Source organism: Corvus cornix, chromosome 7, assembly GCF_000738735.6.
Source record: "Corvus cornix cornix isolate S_Up_H32 chromosome 7, ASM73873v5, whole genome shotgun sequence".
Classification (NCBI taxonomy): domain Eukaryota; kingdom Metazoa; phylum Chordata; class Aves; order Passeriformes; family Corvidae; genus Corvus; species Corvus cornix.
The window spans coordinates 21,705,551-21,725,576 of NC_046337.1; the positions used below are offsets into that span (position 1 = coordinate 21,705,551).

A 20,026-nucleotide genomic window follows, 5' to 3' on the forward strand; every position below is an offset into this window, starting at 1 on the left:
TAGCAAAGTAGAAGTGTTAGGGTTTATTTATTTAGGAAAGTATATCAGTTTATTTTTTAATTCCATTTCAAATACCTGGTACAAGCCACTGCGTGGAGGAACAAATATATTATTTACGAGCCATTATATTTAGCTTAAAACAACTCCTAATCTATTTGAGATGAGCCGCTATAAGACAGGATTAGGCTGAAATGAAAATGTCTGCAGTGGGATTTTACTAAATTGCTTTTAAATCACATTCCTAGTTAAACAGTGATCCAGTGAAGGCTATAAACCCTAATACATCAGAAAGGCTGACTTGGGGCAAAACTTCAGCTCTCTGAAAACTTGCTGGTTTTACAGAAGCAGAGGAGCCCAGCTAAGGCCAAAGCCTTCTCCGCATATAAAACCCCGAAGCTCGAAATATGAGAGCAAAGCTGTGCAAGGCTGAGCCACAGAGCTGTTTAACTGCCCAGACACAGGGCCCTGCTATTCCCAGCTTGCCAAGACCCTCCAAGCCCTGCAGCAGGGCCAGGTGCAGCATCCAACTCCACATGCAGGAGGTGATGGCAGCCTGGTCTGCCATGAGCCACTGTGTTGATCTTATGCAGATGTTTCTACACGGCAATCAGGATGAATGCACTAGGTGGCATGAGGAGGGTGAAAGAGCTGTGCAACTTAGTCTGGTTTTCTACATGATCAGGGAAATATTTTTAAAACTATTTGGAAAGAAGTATGGGCAGATTTAGGACTACTTGCCTGCTGCTCAAATGTCCGATTTTAATGCCTGGCACAGCCTTGTTACAGCCCTGTCAACCCCAGCAGCTGCATTTCGTGCTCGATTGCTGCCACTATCCTTGTCCAAGCTCCTCTGCGTCACAAGCTGTGACCCTGGGCAAGCAGGAGGGTTCTCTGTGCAGAGCCAGCACCTAGGCCTCCAGCCACCACTGCTGGAGATGGCTGTGGGACCATCACCTCCTCTTCCCCATGCTGTCCCAGCAGCACGTGGATCACACGCTGGGATTTAATTTTAGTTCAGATTCTGTGCACTTACTACTATATTATACATTTTATCATCCTGAACGTTGTTTTCTTTGTAACTTTCACTCCAACTTTGCATTTAAGATTTGTAATTAATCACAACTGTCTAGTATTTAAAAGTAACAAATATATTTTTGTGCAGGAGTACAAAACATACATCCCATTAAAGAGTCTCCCTCTGAGAGCTCCCAAATTCTCCAGCACCAACCCAGCTTCATTTCATTCCTGATGCAATGTGCTCCCAAGTCAACACCCCCCAGCACAGAAAAGCTGTGATGCAATTTCTCAACAGAAATCAACAGGAATGAGAGAACACCTTAACAAGAAATTACACCAGTAAAATCAAAGAGAAAAGCTATATACTTGGTACAGCCAAAACAAACTAAGTGAAGTTTTCACTACATTAAATGATTTTAACCTGTGCTTGGAAAAGTGCTGTCTGGTATTTATTAACACTGAACACTTCTATTAAAAATCCAGACCTTTAACTTATTTTATGAAAGTCTTAACAAGATGGAGAAGATGTCATTCACACTTATGTGACTCAGGCCCACACTGCTGTTGTACTGCAAGGCAGGCTCCAAGCTTCTCACAAACCAAACTAACTCGCAGATGAGCTTCCTATTTTTGCCCTGTAGAGTTCTGCTCTGAAATCCCATGCTACTTACTACCTGCTGCCACAACTGCCATATAGACCACTCCTTATCCACTGCTGCAAAAAATCACTGAAAATACATGTGCAAAACCCCTGTAGGACAGCTAAAGAGATGTTTTGAGAGAACTAACCTGTGCTATTTGAATCTGTTGGAGGTCGCCCAGTTCTGAACTTCCTCAGCAGCTTCAGTCTCGTTTCCTGTAGAGGAACATGTGACACACACTTCCTCCCCGCACCTTGCTAGACTCACTTTGCTTATGTTTTAATATAGATGAAACAACTAACTGTCCCTCACAACGTGTTAAAGAAATTTCTGATCTAATGTTGAACCACTGACATTTCTGCATAGCCAGAAATCCCTCCTCTACTGCCTTCTGAGTCACTCCATGATTCAATGGACCTTTTTGTACTATTTCTTTATATTAATACCAAACGCTGAATGTGATTCTGTCACAGTATGCTCCGTGTCCCTCCCTCCCTTATTTTAAAGGGGAAACAAATGCAGTAGTGGAGAATGTAATTATACTGCAGGCATGGGAAATTTCAGTTCAAGGACATTTGTTTATCAAATGTTCAGAGTAGTAATGAATTGATGAATTCAAACAGATGCAGTCATCAGAAATACTTTCATTTGAATACAGCAAACAGAAGTTCCAGTCCTATGAAAAGCAGTCTATGTCTTCAGAAGAGTAGAGATTTTATCAGTTGTAGCAGTGTGCATCCACATATTGTTATCTAGCACTGGGCAAACAGGCCTGAACATATATCACAAAAGGAAGGACAGTAAAGTCCTGGATTAGAGCAGTATGTTTACAGGACTAGTCAATAGGTGGTGCTTTATCAGTATTTATTTTTTTTTAAAGACACATGAATTTTGGAAAGGCAATCTAACCCTAAGAGCATCACCAGAAGAATAAACACACACAGCCCAGAGATAAAGTTTGAGGACTATCACATCAGAGTAGAGACAGAATGGTCACACCAGACTCAGCAAAGAGATACTGCTCTGCTGGAAGATGCTCCTTGTGGAAAATGCTAAACACTCTTCAATCAAGCTAATGGAGGGGGTAAAGATAAAAGCCACACTCCTTTATTTAGTGAGAGCTGAAATAACAACAGACCTGTGCCTGGAGGACTGATCAGCCTGGCAAGGCCTGCATGAATGCGGTGGGTTACAAACCCAGAGGGGTTACCTTACAGACTGACTGCAAACATCTGTGCTGGGGCACAGATTTGCTTTAGCTGTACCTAAGTGTGAATGTGAAAACCTTTAAGGCAGGAAGAGAGTGAACAGCCAGTGATGCTGCAAATTTGCGATGCAAAGCTTTTGGCAGCAACACTCATTCATGGCTGTCCTGCCACCACCATTCAGTTCTCCCGCTGTACCCCACAGCTGCCTCAGGTGTGTTGGCATAGTGGTTCCACAGCCTGTGCCATGGACCACACTGAGGAGCTGATCTAGTGGTTGAAAGCTCATTAGGTTTTTTTTCCCCTCTTTTTCTCAGGCAAAACCAGACAAGTGCTAGCAGGAAGCTGGCTCTGCCACTACCCAGGCTGTCACACAAAACCATGGCTACGGTGAGAGATCCAGAGCAAGCCAATGGGAGCTGCTTCTTTGCCCATGGGTGGATGAATTCCATGCAATTTCTACATAAATTAAGAAGTTTTCACTAAAATGTCATCTTTAAAATTAAACTGTGCCAGATGAAGCCATCAAAGTTGGGAGCAGCCTCCTGGTGACCACCAGCCAGGGATTACATTCCCACCTCCTGCCTCAGGGCTTCTTACCACCGCTCACTAGTTCATTACCATCAAATATGCCAAACTAGCTCAAATAATTTTTATCGGGGGTTAAAATAACTGGAAACAGAGTAATAACGGTTTTGAAAATCCCTCCTACCCACAGAGATGTGAGAGCAGTGACCTCTGGCAAAAAGGCAGCAACACACGATTTACAGAGAAGCAGCTAAGTATTAAACAAATTACCCCCAGCTAATAAAAGACGTAAGTGTTTTATGTGTAAACATGCACAGGACACCCATGCAAAAGGAAATACATGCATGACTGAAAAAACCCACAACGAACTAGCCCATAAAATGGATGCTTTTGCATGAGACTCACACACACCCCCTACTTGTGCACGCACCTCTGAGCTCCTGCAGCTGTAGTAGGAAAGCATGTGCAAACACATGTCTGCAGATGCACCTGCTCTGCCCCCGCTGAAGGTTTTGGGCCAAATGGCCATGGTATTATTTACACTGGAAGACACTTGAGAGCACTGTGAGGCTCATGCAGCTTAAGCATTTTCCCCTCGGTAAGCGTGCAGAGACATGATATGCCAGACCCCGAGCTTCAGAGGCGCTGAGGGGAAGTTGAAGAGTTCAGGAAGTGGCCATGCTTGCTCTCAGCACACTGCCTCTTTGTCCTCCCCCAGCTGCTCCCCCAGGAGCTTTCAGACAGCCTGGATCCCTCACAAGAGATGGGTTATTTCTCTCCATTTTAACAAGGGGCTACATTTACAAAGTCACTTTTAATGTGTCAACCTCTCTGTGAGGATCTAGTCACACATAATGGACTGTGCCAGAGCTGTGCTTGGAGTTGCTGGTGGGGCAAATGTACTTTCATATCCCCCTCAGACATTTGGGGTTGTTCAAGATGGGAGGAATTTGCTCACCCAGCAGGTAATTCGCAGCAGCCTCCCAGCCACTTTTAATCTGCGCCCAAAGAAAACAGCCTCCCAGGGTGCTGCTCCAGCCAAGCTCCGAGCCTCGGCGTGCCCTTCAGCGGGGCCATGGAGAGGCACGGCAGGGACAGCAAAGGCAGCTGTGTGACACCGCGGGACCCACCGTGCCCAGAGCTCTCGCACAGCGGGCTTTGCTGAGTCACCACTGACACCAGAGCATTTGTCAACTCTGACTGTGGACCACTAAGACAAGAAGAGAAACATCTAAAGCCTGATAAATTCCATCCCCTGTAAACAAACCATTTATTTCTCCATCCTTGTCACAGATGAGAAATCTGTTGGCTGGCATCTTTCAGAGGAACAAAGCTCCAACAGGGATTTTTGGCAGTCATCTTGTGTAAGCAAACCACTTGCAACTAATGCTATGTCTCGGCTTACGCGTATATATATATATATATATATATATATATGTATATATACACATACAAGACATCTCTTTAGCTTCTGAGTGGAAAGCATACCTGAAGCTCTCCTTTATGTACACCTGGGTACTTAATGGAGACGTGTGTTAGTAACCCTGCAGATGGCACAAGTTGTTTTTAAAACCATAAATTGACTTCCCCTCAACTTGCCGTGGGATCAAACGGAATTTGATTTAAGAATAAAGGACCACCCCAGCAGCGAGAACAAGCTGCACAGTGGCCTGACAGATAAGGTACAGAGGGATGTTAATAGACACTGATGTAAAGCTATTTACACAAATGATTTCCTCGTCCTGTGCTACAGGGATAAGAATGCAATCATGGGCTCTGAGGTTTTTGGTTTAGAAATTTGCACTATCTACACATCTGAGTATACTAGACACAATGATCCAGACTAACAGAGCATGCTGAAACCCAGCATTCAAAACCCACACATACTTTTTGCCTTATAAAAATGGGCCATATTTATTCATGATATGAAAACCCACCCCATTCACCAATATGGCTATGACTATACACACACACACACACACACACAGAGAGAACAGTGGATATGGTGGGGACTGTTTTCTATCTGGTACCTGTCACCAGCAAATTTGAGCAATTAGCATCTTAGTGCTTGGGCAAAATGATCTGTACTGCCCCGACTCTGAGCAGGCACAACACAGGCAAGTGCAAGAGTAAACCATCGTGTGGAACTGTGAATGTGCAACTACAAATAAACCAACCATGCCCAGATCTGTCAGCCAAATCACCAGAGCCAAGCACTAATACAGAGGTGTTCAAACTTCAAAGCAGGAGCACAGTCGGCAAGAGTTTGTTGAAAGAATTACAACCAGAAACTGGGACTTCTCAGTAGCATATAATCCCTGCTGTTTCCATTTCCTCTTTCTCATTATCGGCACAGACGGGGGCTGAAGATTAGTAAACAGTGGGTGTTTGGGGTGAATTAGAGCATGTGTGATGTAGAGCTAGGTATCCTGGTGGCATCTGTGTGACTTCGGAGAGATGTAAATATTTAATGTCGCCCACTACATTTCTTCAAAATGATAAAATATTAACACATTCCTTGGGGGTGGGAGAATCATACCAGATAAAACAGGGAATCTATTTTGTCCTTCATCCAGGATGTGGACAAAATCTGATCATCAAAAATGTTCTGGCAGATTCCCACTTTCTAGTCATGTCTCTATGGAAAATGAAGAGTTTTTACACTGTTCCAGTCCTGTCTGAAAACAGTGAACCACCTCCTCACAAACTCAACAACTTCTGGGCCAAAGCCCTTTACACAGCTATGTGCATATGAGATTACATTTTCAGCTAGCACTCTTGGGTTTAGCCACAGGCTATCCTTTCAGAGGACAGCCACATAAATAAAAGCCATTCATAAGAAAAACGTACTTTTGCCTAGAAATGCCTATGTATTTCTTGAGTAAAAACTGCTGAACAGACAAACCTCGCTCTCAAAGTTACTTGTCCTCCCTGCTCCTTTAGCATTGACATTAACAGACTCTTGAAGAGGAGTTCTGCAGTGCATAGGTATTATTTCATACATATATATAATTATATATATTTCTAAAATGAGAACTCTGCATGGAAGTCCCTTCATATCATTATACATACTTCTAATAACCTTAGTATGTTCTCAGGAACCAAAAAGGAAGTTTTAATAAAAGTAAGAGTGCTGGTTGTGGCTTCCAATACTTATTTTCACATAAAACCTGATTTCTTAGTTTGTAGCTTTTTTCTTCAATAATCCTGGGACACAGTTTCTCTTTGACCTATCAAAGAATATGGACTTACTCAGCAGGTCAGCCAAGAGAAAAACAATCCATGCTATCTTTCCAAAGGGTATTTCAACACTCTTTGTCCAGTAAAATCTGTGTGGCTGTTTTTCTAGAGCAGTGTTCGCTATACTTTTCCAATCACATGTCTAGGCTTCAAGTACCTTTTCTCAATACATGAGAATTGCTATGATGGCAAAGTTATTTATTATTGAGAAACTTGTCTTCAGCTATTCACAGGAGTCAGAAAATTTTCAAAGTATTCAACTGAATATTTGATGACGTATTTTTATATACTTGGTTATTTCAGTAGAAAACATCAACAGTTTTAAAAAGATCACACTTGAATCTGAGTAATATTTTATATTCAAACTTCCCATTAACATTTGTGTACATATATGTACATGGATACATGCAAATAAAGCTAAACAAACCTACATCTTAGAAGTCGTGATTTGCCAGAACATCATACATTTTAAAGCCACACAACAATATTCATTAGTAAGAGCAATTTTTCATCTGACACAGGCCATACAATTTCAAGCTGTTACTGATGCTTAGTTTATTTCCACTTTACATTCTAAATCTCCTAGCCAAAGCTCACACCCTTCTAATTTTTCTTTAAAGGGAAAGCAAGTCCCAGTCTTTGGGAACTTTAGTCCATTTCTTGCATTCTTCCCATGGGTGATATATTCCACATCAGGAATAACTGGAAGCCAAATATAGCCACAGATGGGAGCCTATGCATAGCTGCTGGGTGATTACAAAATAGAACCAGCTTCTCTGCTTTATAATGGATGAAATTTTATTCTTTGCTTAGCTACAAGTGCCAGCAATCCCATACTCATCTGAACTATATCCAAGTAAGGTAAGCAAGACCAGGTCATGCACAAGATCAGATCATGTGGTTTTGTTTCATTGATATTTATCAACAATTATATTCTCCCAAAAATAAACAGGAGAAAGGGAGGCTCAGTATATGAATATGTATATACACCACATACCATGTTATCATTTAATTATCTGTGCAATTACTATGAATTAGGAGAGTTTGCCACTATGATTTCAGAGAGCAGTAGTTAAAAAAGTGACAGAGAGTCCATGAAAAGCATCCAGATTAACAGCCTTGGAGACTAACATTCTCTGTTTCCTTAGACAGTGAAAAAACCTCAGCCCTGTTGTGAAACCCTACATCCTGCCTGCATGTGAGGTATCGCCACATGGGACACATCCAAGCGAGACTGCTCACACCACTATGCCCACCTTGGGCCCTGGTCCAAGAGGATCACTCATGAGCCATCAGAAGCAGCCCAGTTCCTTGTTGACAATCTGACTACTTCATGATGGCTTTCAGCATGAAAATCATGCAATACCATTTTGAGCAGGAACTTTTGTCTTGCAGACCTGGAGTTACCAACTCATTGCACGTAGACTACGCTAGATCTGGCAGAAAGCAATGTTTAGCCACAGCTCACCTGGCTTAGGGAGTAAACTGCTGATTTAGAATAAAATGCCCTGTACTGCCATTCACCAAAACCTGGTTTCATCAGCTGCTGAAACTGAGTCAGTTGTCAGGAGACTGCACTCACAAGACAAAGCAACACCTCTACCTCAAAAGGGTATGGGAACAGCCCACTGTACCCACGGCCAGACCAATAGAAGGAGCTGGACTTCTGATGCAGATTCTGATGGGAACTGACAGTCAGGATAACCCAAATATGCAGGTGGAGCTTGAAAGCAGAGGCAGTAATATGATATTCTGGCTCAAAACAGCTTGGCACCTGGTCTCCCTCATTAGCAGAAGTTCAACACACAACTATCACTGAAGATGTAATCATCTGTTTGCATCCCACTCTACATGTGTTTTGTTTCTTCTTTTCTCTCCCACTAGCAAAAGACCAAGTACACAGCAGAGAACTGAAAAATTAAATTTACAGCTAAGTTTATGGCTTATGGCTCCAAGGGCATTACCTATGCTTAACAGAAACCCCAGACTGTGTACTTTGAAGCATGGCTGCCTGAAAGAGTGCTGCTAACAGAGCAGCAATACCTTACAGTCCAATTTCTAGACTATTCAGCAAAGCTGGCTGGCTTTCCTGAGAGGCTACACCACAGCAGTGACTTAAGAGAACAGCACAGAGGAAAGCAGCAAAGACCTCCTAAAAACCCTCCTGCTTGGCCTGAAAACTTAGAGCTGCCCCAGAGTAAGTGGGACACTACAGCATGGGTCCCTTCGGGTAGGAAAGATTAGTCATGGGCATTTTGGTAGAGCCCAATGGTTCCAGTTGGTCTGTGGGCCAAGTCCCAGCAGACCCAGCACAGTTCCTTACGGAGGATGAATTGTGAGCTGATACTCCTGGCTCTTGTCAGCAATGCCTCAAAGCATCCCCAGGCACTGTGGGAGTCTAAAGGTGTTTCTTCACCTGCTGCCAGTCAGCAGGGGCTCGGCTGCACCAGCTGTGATACAGGCTATATATACCTACTTGAGGTTTCGTGATGGTACTAGTTTGGATTTAAGTGAACTTAGTGACATATTTAACTTTGGGCTTTTTGCTGGTAAATGGGACAAGGACTGTTCTATCAACCTCAAATGCCAAAGCCAGCACTTTGCATCACTTTGGGAAATTCTGATTTTGAAGACCCTTGGTTGTCCCTAAGGCTATATCCATAATTATACCCTTAAGAACAATTTAAAAGTTCTCTTTTACACTTGTCCTATACCAGACATTATTCCTTAGAGGCAGGGTCTGAAATCCTGAACTGATGCACATTAGAGGAAATGACAGTGATACCAGGGGTCACATGTTCCATTGAGAAATTAAGAAACCAGAACCTGCACATGCCAGACTTTAATACAGAAACTTTAAGCTGCAATTTTTGTCAATGTCACTTGACAGAACTCAGGTTTATGCACCAAACAAGCCTGCAGATAATCTGGGCTTTTTCCTCCCCAGCACAATCACATAACAGTGACCCTGCAAAACTTAAAAGCAAAGATGTCAAGGGCACTGGAGCTCTAGAGCAGAAGAAAGAGTGATCCTGCCTTGAGAATGGTGATTTCCAAAAACAACCAGTAGTGTCTACCAGACAAGAGAGGGAACAACTCCAGAAGCCTAAGAGAAAACAGCTCAGAGGAAAGTCCTGGAAAATGCTGTCCTGACCTTGTCTAGGGCAATCCTGCTCCACTGGTGTCATCTCAGCACTGATTTTCCAAAGCAACCTCACATCAAGGGTACAACTGGACCCAGGTTACACCTATCAACACTACTGCTAGTTCAGAGTGATTTTTTTGTTTATCTTTGTTCCCACTTCCTAGGGCACAAAGCCTTGCCTCATTAAGAAATGGCAGTGCAGTTTTGGGTTGTTTTTTTTTTTTGTTTGTTTGTTGGGTTTTTTTTTTGTTGTTGTTGTTTTTTTTTGGTTTTTTTTTTTTACTTTCCTTCTTGCAAGTTTTTCCATTCTATTTTCATTTGCTTCTATCCACATCTCACAGTGGATGGCCTGGAGCAAAGGCCTTGGAAGCTGTAAATGCTGTGGTATTAGATATCATGTGGTATAATTACTATGGTTTCTTTAGTGCCTCCTCAGTCTGATCAATTAGTGAGTGGATGGTGAACAAACATTTTTTGAGAAGTAGAAAAGCTTTCAAATAAAAAAGAGCAGTCATAAACCATTATTACTATAAACTCCATTATTCCTCCTAAGAGGAAACTTTCTTGAGGAACTTCAAGTAACACAAAACAGAAGACAACAATGACAATTCTTTCCCTTGGAAACACAAAATCCCTCAGTGTTCTCATTTAAGTACTGCACATGGTGACATCCAACTGGGTTTTACCCTGCAATTCACTCGCATTATCAGGGATGTTCTGCTAAACAACTGGCACATTTTAGATTAATAAAGAGGGAACTTGTCCAGTCATCTCAAGCTGTTTGTCAGTTATGGAACACTTCATTTTCTAGTTCCCTATAGTAGCTCAAGTTAATTTGTCTTCCTCTTGACATCAGTCAGCATGCACACTTTCTTTAAGGACGCACAAACAAAAAAAAAAGGAAAAGCTATAATAAAACTTACAGACACTGATCCTGCAGAGAGCTGCTAGGAAAAGGATAACCACTAAATGAGAAAATAAATATTGCTCTAGTTCCACCTAAGGGTACAAGTAAGTGCAAGTATGCAGCAACTCCTCAGAGTTTCACTTTGAAAAGCATTATCCAGTTTTGTTTTAATTTCAAATGAGATAAGAACATGAGTTGTTCATTGACACCCAAGGGACACTGGTCAATTCAATTAAGAATAATCTATTTCAAGTAAATTGTGCCAAGAAGCAATTATTTGGCACCTCACTAAGTCACCTTTTAAGATCAAATGAGGAACTTTTATTTGAAAATACAGTAGGAAGTTCCAAGTGATAATTATTTGTCACTTGTTTCTGCCTACTACTAAAACAAAGTTTTGGAGCTGCCTGCTGCCATTTGAGAGTTTCAGATTCCAAGATGCCATCAGGACTACAGATTGGAAAAGCCGTACTTTTAAGAAATATCTTTTTCTGTTTCAAAGTAGTCTTAGTCTGGAGTGGTTTAAAATGTAACCTGCAGACATACACAATGATCTACCAGTAGGTGTTGCCTGTGCGCCTCAGTTGAATGGCATTCTCTCTAAAACTGAAATAGTCACACATGGATACCTTCTTTACTACCACATTGCTAGCATTTGATTTTTCATTTCATCCCATTGTAATAGAAAATGTATTCTACAGGGCACTGCTCAAATGCATTCCCTATCTCAGCAGTCTTAAAATCAAAGACAAGGCATACGGTCATATGAAATACAAAAAGGAACATCTGACCAAACAGAGATCCATATAAAGACAGTCTATTTGAGTCATGCAAACTCACTTACGGTGAGCAAATGGCTTCTTTACTTACAACACACACAACACAGCAGCCTTTATGGTTTACATTTAATACTTCCTTTAAAAACTGTCTTCAGTAACTTCAAATGTGAAAGTAACAGTGAAAATTCTCTATTTTGCATTTCCATGCCAGAAAAACAGTTTTGGGAATATGTTAGGTAAAGTAGGTCAGTCAGTGCTGGGTAACCAGGGCATAAGGAGAGCAATGACTGATGTGATGGTAATCATGATGGAGGACTGATGAGTTGGGGTAAACTGAAGAGCGATCTGTAGAGCTCAGTACTACATGACTGATGCTGTCCATGTTTGCCAAACTGCAAATCAAATTGAACCAAAAGAGCATTGATGTAGTATCCTTTAATTATTAGCTGAGGAAGCTTTCCTCAGGTAGGAGGCAAGGGGGGGAACAAGCAATCCTCCCTTCCCCTCACCACCAAATACATTTTATCCTCTATGTCTTTCTGCTCAACAGCTACCTAGCTGGTGCTAGTTACAGTTACTATCCTGTTCAGACTCCTAAAAAAGGAAGGTTCCTGATTCACGCCACGCTTGCAGCTCTAAAGTGCTACTTCAACTGGAGCTGCAATCTGCCTCCAAGCACCTACAGCTTTCCTCAGGGACCAAGGCAATTTGAGGACAGCTAAAGGTCCCACCATTTTCAGAGCCTGCTGGTGAGGCGAGCTAATGAAGCACTGACTGTTGTGCCCAGCAGAAACACCACTAATCTGGGGAAGCACCCTCACTTAACTGTTCATATCACTGCTTTAAAAATGGCAGGGAAAAAAAGGGGAGGGGGGGAAGGGGAAGTAAAAAAAAGAAAAAATATACAAGGGTTGGGGGAAAAAAGGGAGCTCACCTAAACTTCTCTTTCAGTTCTTGAAAGAGGGGATGGGGCTTAGTTCTGAGCCACGGGGTGCATGGACTGGTCTAGAGGGACACTATCTGCTGAAACTAATTTTACCTTCTTAATTTCCAAGAACAAGTATTGTAAGGATCATATTTTGGTAACATTGTACTCACCTTTTCAGAGTCTTTCTTGCCTGTGGAGATTTTTAAACCAGCAAAAGAAAAGATGAAAAAAAACCCTGAAAATAAAGCCAGAGTCTGGACCAGAAAATTCATTACATATTTTGTGACTTAAAGTCAGAACCACAGGAGATTAAGTTCTCTGTAACCTCAGGTTCAGTGGGAAGAAATGCCCCCTGCTAACCAAATCCTGCAATGTGCTGAGCCAGTATCATAAACCTGGGGGCAGAGGCTGGACCTGCCAGCCTTGTGCTGCTGCTGCCAACACACTCACATGTGCACTGCAGGTATTTCCCTTGCTAAGACATTCCAAGTTCTCAGCTCTATATGTGTCCCCATTGTAAAGATGCCTTTTCTAACGCTTAGAAGAGACTGCTGTACTCAGCCATATCACTAAGCATGGCTAATTTGGGATACATTTGAGAGCACTCACACTTGCCTTGCTTCCACAGCAGCCACACATAGTGGCCATGCCCATCTTCCAAGCAAAGCTGCCCAGACAAAACAGGTTTATGTAGCTGGCAGGCTCAGCTGTTGCAGGGCATTACTCAGACACACAGCTCTCTTCACAGACCACCAAGGCACATGTCTAACTGGACAGCAGGTTGTGGCAACAATAAAATAACGCATTGTCCTACTTGATTTCTATTACTTAAAGGATTTCCCAACTTGCCATGCTTGCTGATGCCCTCTTAACATTTAGGGATTTGTGTCAACTGAACTACACAACTCATCTGTTGTTGAGAATAAGCAATGGATAGATCTGCAGAATGATGCAAGGCTCCACTGACTTTTAGTTATGCTTATGCAACTCCACAGTTCCACAGCTGCTAATAATTAGCAGATGACCTGCATAAGTGCTAGACAAAAAAACAGAATCCTACTTCATCACTTAAAAAACAAGCTACCAAAACAAGAGTAATGATTTTTTTTATCTGACATGATTTTCTTTTTCTCCTCTGAACAGAATTCAAACAAATGCAGCATAACGAATTCAGCATAACTTATAACTGAAGATCTGAATGGTGCCTTGTTCGTAGCATTTGGATTTGAAACACAGATGCAGTTAACTCACAGCTTAACTCCTTCCATGATGCTCTTTAAAATGCTGATCTGTGTTCTTCTCAGCTTCCAGATTTTTAAGAGTTTTCAAGTGATTTTTCTCTTTTAAACAAATAGAGGTTCAAACTTGGATTCAGTGTACAGCTTTGTCTGCTATTTTCTGCTCTTACAAAAAAATACGAGATTAATTGTTGTGCAACTATCTGGGAATAACATCACTTTCTAAAAATTTCCTTTGCAGCTCTTGTCTTTATTTCACCAAATTCTTTTCCAGATAAAATTTTCTAGGTTTTTGAAAAAGTCAATGCACTACATTTTTCTTTAGTACTGAAACTCCCTATGAACATGACAGATAAGGCGGGGAGAAAAAAAAGAAGATATCTCTCAGCAGGTAAGTGTAGTCTCTGTTGCCAAGTGATCTGAAAATAGTTGAGTAGGGAAAGGAAGTAGTTTTATGTGTAAAGACAAACTCTTTTAGCTACCAAGGCACTAGTCTGCCAGCCAGGAGATTTATGATTCTCTCCCAGCACTATTACTGACCTGCTGCTATGAGACTTTGGGCAAAATTACTTCCTCACGCTATGCTTCTCTACATACTTCAATTTTTGAAGTCTTTCTTCAGAATTCTCAAGGCCATTTTCAGATATTTGAAGACTACATTTATTCCCACTGGTTTTGGGGACAGACAAAGGCAGCCATGCTTCCCCCAAATGCAAAAACATGGCACACAGCCAGCTGAATGGAACTGCTGGATCTCATCTAGCTCAGCACTAACCTGGCTTCAAGCAGATTGCTCAGGCCTTATCCAGTTTTTAGACTATTTCCAACAACAGAGACTCCACAATCCCTCTGGACAATCAGTTTCAGTGGTTAGCCCCCTTCACCACCAAGGACCTTATTGGAAATTTTTGTAGGAAGCAGGACAATATGCTAAAGAATGCAAATTTCTGTTTGGGGCTCAATTCTGGCCCTGTTAAGTCAGGGCCCAGAAAAATACAGAGAAGCCTGCTCCACACTGCCTGCTCTTCATGGCAAGAGGATTTCAGCATTCAAAATATTACGGAGAGGGAAGAAGAGGGAATCACCCCATTTCCTGAACTTATCATAAGAGAAACATGCAGAAGCTATTTTGGGCTCACTGAGGCTGCTAAGACCATTTATTTTAACATCTGTACTACTTCCCGTTAAAGAATATCCTGTAGTTTCTTCAGCAGGAGTTATGTGCTCAAGCTTAGCACAAACAGAAGGAGGGCTCTCAGGAAAGCACGCATGGGCAGACTGGACGGCCCTTCGCATTATGGGCTTTATCCCAAGAAGGAAATGGTGGGAAATACATACATACACACACTGAGGAGATTAAAGATCAGGGGTGCTACATAAACACATTAAAACTTAGAAACTTTTGCTTCTATAACACTGGTAGTTTAAGGAATTACAGAACTATATATTTTAACTCCGAAGCAGACCTATGTGTAATTGGATCCAAATTAAGAACACTAATGAGGTTATGGCTGCGTTAAGTGTTACAAAACAGACTCTCAAACTACTACTCATGCTTCCCATTTATCTCCTTCCAGGAATTAGGAAAAACTTTCTATTCGGAACTCCTCTGATCTCGCAGTTTTAGATGAAACTGCTCCCCCGCCACTTGCAGCTCCAGCCTTAGAGACACTCTTCACTGATCTTTGTGAACTGTGTTGGATGAGGCCCAAGGACAGCTGCACTTGCAGACTTGTGTGCCTGCAAGGATGAGGAGCAACTCCAGTACTTTTCAGGGCCTTGATGTTCAAGGTTATTGCCACTGAAAAAAATAATCCTTTTACTATTCAGATTTCACTCTCAGCTCAGCAGCAGTGACACAGTCCTCACAGAGAACCACAACGGAGTACTAACACAGTAAACAGTTTGTTACTACTTCTCCTTCCCCCTCTTCAGATACCCAGATATTTGCATACATGTATCTGGTGCTTCATGAGAGCACTACGCTATCATTCTGGTCACCACAAGCACACAAAATACTTCAAACGAAGCCTTCTACTAAAGCAGGATTATAGACATCTTTATTAAATTTACTTTTTAATAATGCCTTTTCTGGGCTATTTGCCAACTAACAGTTCAGCAGTTATTATTCAGTAACAGATTTTCACATGCCTCTTTGAAGTAAGAAGCTAAACAAGTAGGTGTTAATTGCACACAGGACAGACAGCTGCCTTGAAGATTTGTGGCTACTTACAGTATCCACTTCTTTAGTACTACCAAAATCTGTTCTACCATCCCAGAATTTAATTATCTCCCCATATACTGGGTCTCCACACCCCTACTCAAATAGCAGCTAGCACCATGGATTTTGAACCAAGACTGTAAACAGTTCCTTTTTATAACAGATCCCACAGACCAAGTGTTAGAGTGCATCACATGAAGAAAATGAGAAAGTGTTGGAGTAAAGAATAAGAGAAATCAGTAGAAAGATCACAGACATATTTAATTAGATTTGAATTTTGATAACACTTCATTATTGTGAAGAAGCCATAATTAAGATATGTTTACCATGGTAAAAGCATAAACTTTAAAGAAACCCTCCCTTCTGCTGCATCATTATTTCATATGGTTTCTATACACAAGTCCATTAACCAGATGGAGATCCAATGCAGTTAAAAGCACAGAACATTTCTCAAAGCTGCTGCATAAAGACATTTTACTAAATTGTACATGTACGCCATGAACAATATATGTGCTCCAAAGGAAGCCTATGCCTTCCTGTCAGGTCACAATTGTCAGACAACACCAATATACACTCTTTTCTCCCTACAAAGCAGCTGGGTGTTTGTACAAGCAGGGCAGAAAATTAAACAGCTGTTAGAACTTCATGCAGTGTAGGTATTGGAGACAAATACTGCAGCATGCTCCCTTCTCAAAGGGATTAGCATGGCTTGTGCTTCTCAGTGGCCTTTTTGGGGTCTGGAGATCATCAGATGTAAAGGTCATACCTGTTATCGCAGGTGGGAAACTGCTCCTTCTATAGCCAATACCTTTTCTCAGATGCACACTTTCAGTAGTACACAGGTAAAAAAGCAGTGAAACCCTGCTGGGGTAGGTAATTGGGATTTTCATGGGGGGAAAAAAAAAAAAAAAAGGACGTTTAGTAGTCTTGTAGCCATGCAGTCCCCAAAGACAGGGCCTTACTACCAGATGCCATTCAGAGAGTAAACCAATCCTGGAGAAAGTTAAAAGTGTCATTTCAGAAGAAACAGCAAGGCAGCAGCAGCAGTTAGGACAAAGTTAGAGAGCTTCAACTGCTTTAATTCCTAGCTGTTGAGGTGAGGGATCTCAAAGCAGGATGCAGGGGAGAGTCAGCACAGGCCCGAGAGGGTACTTCTCTACAGACAAGGGAGTAGCTGCTCTCTTTTACTCCTTACTCAGACTTCTGAGCTTTTCAGCACAACCCCACAGATAACTCAGAGAGGCTGAAGCAGATGCAGCACAGGCAGAGGAACAGGTGAACAGCAATAAGACATAAGGGTGGGAGAGACAGGAGCAGAGGGAAGAATCCCTAAGCTGCCAAAATAACACAGAGTAACCACAGCCTCCAGGCACAGCCCCTGTCCCAAAATGCCTGCACTCCAGTCAAGGCCAGCCACAGGAACTGGCATGCCTCTTGCTTCACATTCCTCGGGAACTTGCCTTAACCAACTATGGAAATAATAATTTCATGTACAACATGGAGAACTACACATTTGACAGGAAGATGCTAAGGGCAACATCCTGCTCAGCTTGAGGTCAGACGATGCTGAAGAGCCTAAAGAGTGAGGCAGAAAGACACACATAATACTCAAGGAAAGAAAAGCCACACTTTCTGGAGGAACAATGACAGGGATTCGAGATACAATTTCATAATTTTAGGCTATTTGCTCTTGCTAAACAGATCTTTAAATAAGATTTGTGCACATATAAAGAGCTTTTCCTTTCCATTTGTAGCTTTCCTCTCTTCCCCTCGTCCCTCCCCAACGCCCCATACTCTCTTCCTGAATCTCCCTTTCTGCGTCTGTCCTCCCCCCTCACGTGCTCCCGCTGGACAGAGGGCAGAAGTGCTCTGGAACAGCTGTATTGCTGTATTTCCTCCCTCATATGCGCCTTCCCCTCACAGCAGAGGGGAAAGTACATGCCAGCTCAGCTTGCCTCGTGCTTGACAGCGCTTGAAAAAGTGCACAGCCAGAGCAGCACTGCCATCCCTCCTGCCTTCACTGAAGGCAAGGCTCCCAAGCCGAGGCTCTGAGAGGACGTCTTCTGTTTTATGTGGCCTCCTGGGTCTCTGCACTGTCCTCCCAAACTGGGCTTGGAAGAGCTAGTGGACAGAAGAAATTGAGGGGAAGGCTGACGGACAGAGTTAAAAAGGGTGTGAATGAGAAGAAAAACACTGCCCATCCTCTGGAGGTCAAAACTGAGAACAGCTGCTTATCACAGCCCTGTCTTTGAGAATGCACTTCAGGAGTAAAGGAGCAATTTGGAAGAACCTCATGGTGAGTTCCCGAACAAACACACCTTAGTGCCAGAGACAAGTGCTGTTACCGCGTTTGTTTTGGAGAGGCCGCTCAAACAGGGTACATGCTAGCTGAGGAACTCCCTGGGAAGGCACACAGCTCTGCACTCCAGAAGGTGTTCATTAGAAGATGAAACACAGCCATTAGAGTAGCAGAGGCAAACAAAATGCAGGACAAGCTAAAACTTGAAGACTGGTTACTTGAGGTTCCCTAAGTTGATTCCTTCAAAAAAGCCCCCAAGAGCCAGCTCAGAGGGCAGAGACCTGCTTTGTTGACTCCACCATAAAGCCTAACTACACGGTCTGCCTCAACATTCGCTGCAGATGAAAGCACTTGAGGGAGGCTGCAACACAAACACCTGCGAGTGTGCCCTGCGTGGGTGCCACGCGTGTGGGCAGTGGTGTGTGCCACGGCTCCAGCGTGTGCCACAGCCCCAGCGTGGCTCTCCCCACCCTGACATGCCCGCCAGGATTTCACAGCCGTGGCTGTAGAGCAGCAGAGATGGACAAGGATGCCACCGGGCACCTCCCTGGCAGCCCGGGCAGAGGCACGGTTCAAGCTGCCAAGAGGGGCCGGGGGCTGCGCCCAGAGGCCAACACCGGCCGCCACCGCGGGCACGCGCCCAACCCCGGGGGAAGCGGGAATGCGAGGGGGAAGCAGGGAGCCTGCCAGCACAGCTTCGGGAGGCAGGAGGAACGCGTCCAGCCCAAGACAGAGCAGTCTGGAAGAAAAGAGAGAAAGAGCAGACAGGCACGAGGCGAGACTCAGCTCCCGACCCTTGTACCCGCAGGGCGCTCATCCCGTGGGGCCGGGGGTGCCGAGCTGCCCCAGCGCGGCGGCCGCTGGAGCCCTGCCCGTCCCAGAGACCCGCGTCCCCCGCCGAGAGCCCCGTGCGGCTCCCGCAGCCCCCTTACCGCGCTCCGTGCGGGCTAGGCGGCGGGAGGGCACGGCGGGTCCCGCCGGCGCTGCAGCCGCTGCGGCGGCCGGGACATGTTGGGCCGGGCGGCTATTTATAGCGGCAGGAAGCGGCGCGGCGCGGCTCTGGGGCGCCGCTCCCCCGCCGCCCGCGCCGCCGCACATGCCCCGGCCCCGCAGAGCGCCCGAGGCCGGGCCGGGCCGCCGCGGGTGGGTGTCCGCCCCCTGCCCCCGCTCCCGGGGCTGTGCCCCTCGGCCCGGCCGGCGGAGCGGGGCTCCCTCTGGGGTGGTCCTTCCCAGGTAGCGCGGGGTGCCGGTGATGGCCGTGCCCCCATCCCTCTGTGCCCGGTGGGAGTTCACACTAGTCAGAGTTACAGAGAGCCCCCTCACAGGGAGATGGGTTCCGGTCCCCAAGTGCCAGCGCCCTGAACTGTGACTTTGGTAGCTCTGCCGAGGACACATCCCGTTCAAACCCTCAGCGGTTCCCCGGCCGTGACCTCACCGCAGGGGCAGCTCTGCTTTCCGCGCCGCCCTGGCGGCCCCGCACTGCCCGGCCCTCGGCACAGCCCCCGCTCCTCTCGGCCCTGCTCCCGCTGCCCCGTTTGGCCACAGAGTTCTCCACACGCTTTGTTTTCCCTACCTGCCTCCGATGGCCTTGATAGCAGCCAGCGGGGAAGGGGTAGTGGCACCTGGGGAATAGCTAAGGCACCAGGCAGAGACACACACGGTAGAGTAGAAACGTAATTAAACAGTGGGAAAGAGGTGCTTGCTTTTTCGCTGTTAAGGTTTGCAGTATATCGAGATGTGGGAAGGTCAATTAGCCCTCTCTGCAGGATGCCCCAAAAGGTATTTGTGCTTCATACCTCAATTAACTCCCGCAGAGATTGCTTTGCCAGGCAAGCAATAGATTCTGCTCCCTTTCCCCCCGCAGCTTGACTAAGTTTT

The 20,026-nt window shown here is 44.3% G+C and overlaps 1 protein-coding gene across 4 annotated transcripts in view; it reads right to left on the bottom strand.

The window, feature by feature from the left end:
* The window catches only part of WIPF1 (WAS/WASL interacting protein family member 1), a 56,308-nt gene extending 37,105 nt beyond the window's left edge, over positions 1 to 19,203 (bottom strand). The window contains exons 1-2 of one of the 4 annotated variants that reach the window (XM_039555099.1): positions 19,081 to 19,203; positions 16,616 to 16,710 (exon numbers count right to left, since the gene is read on the bottom strand). The gene's annotated coding sequence lies outside the window, so the exon portion shown is untranslated. Of the gene's footprint in view, positions 1 to 1,806; positions 1,914 to 16,615; positions 16,714 to 19,080 lie in introns of those variants that run through there. The other 3 variants (XM_039555097.1, XM_039555098.1, XM_039555100.1) reach the window with 3 other exon arrangements.
* Positions 19,204 to 20,026: the final 823 nt, after the last annotated feature.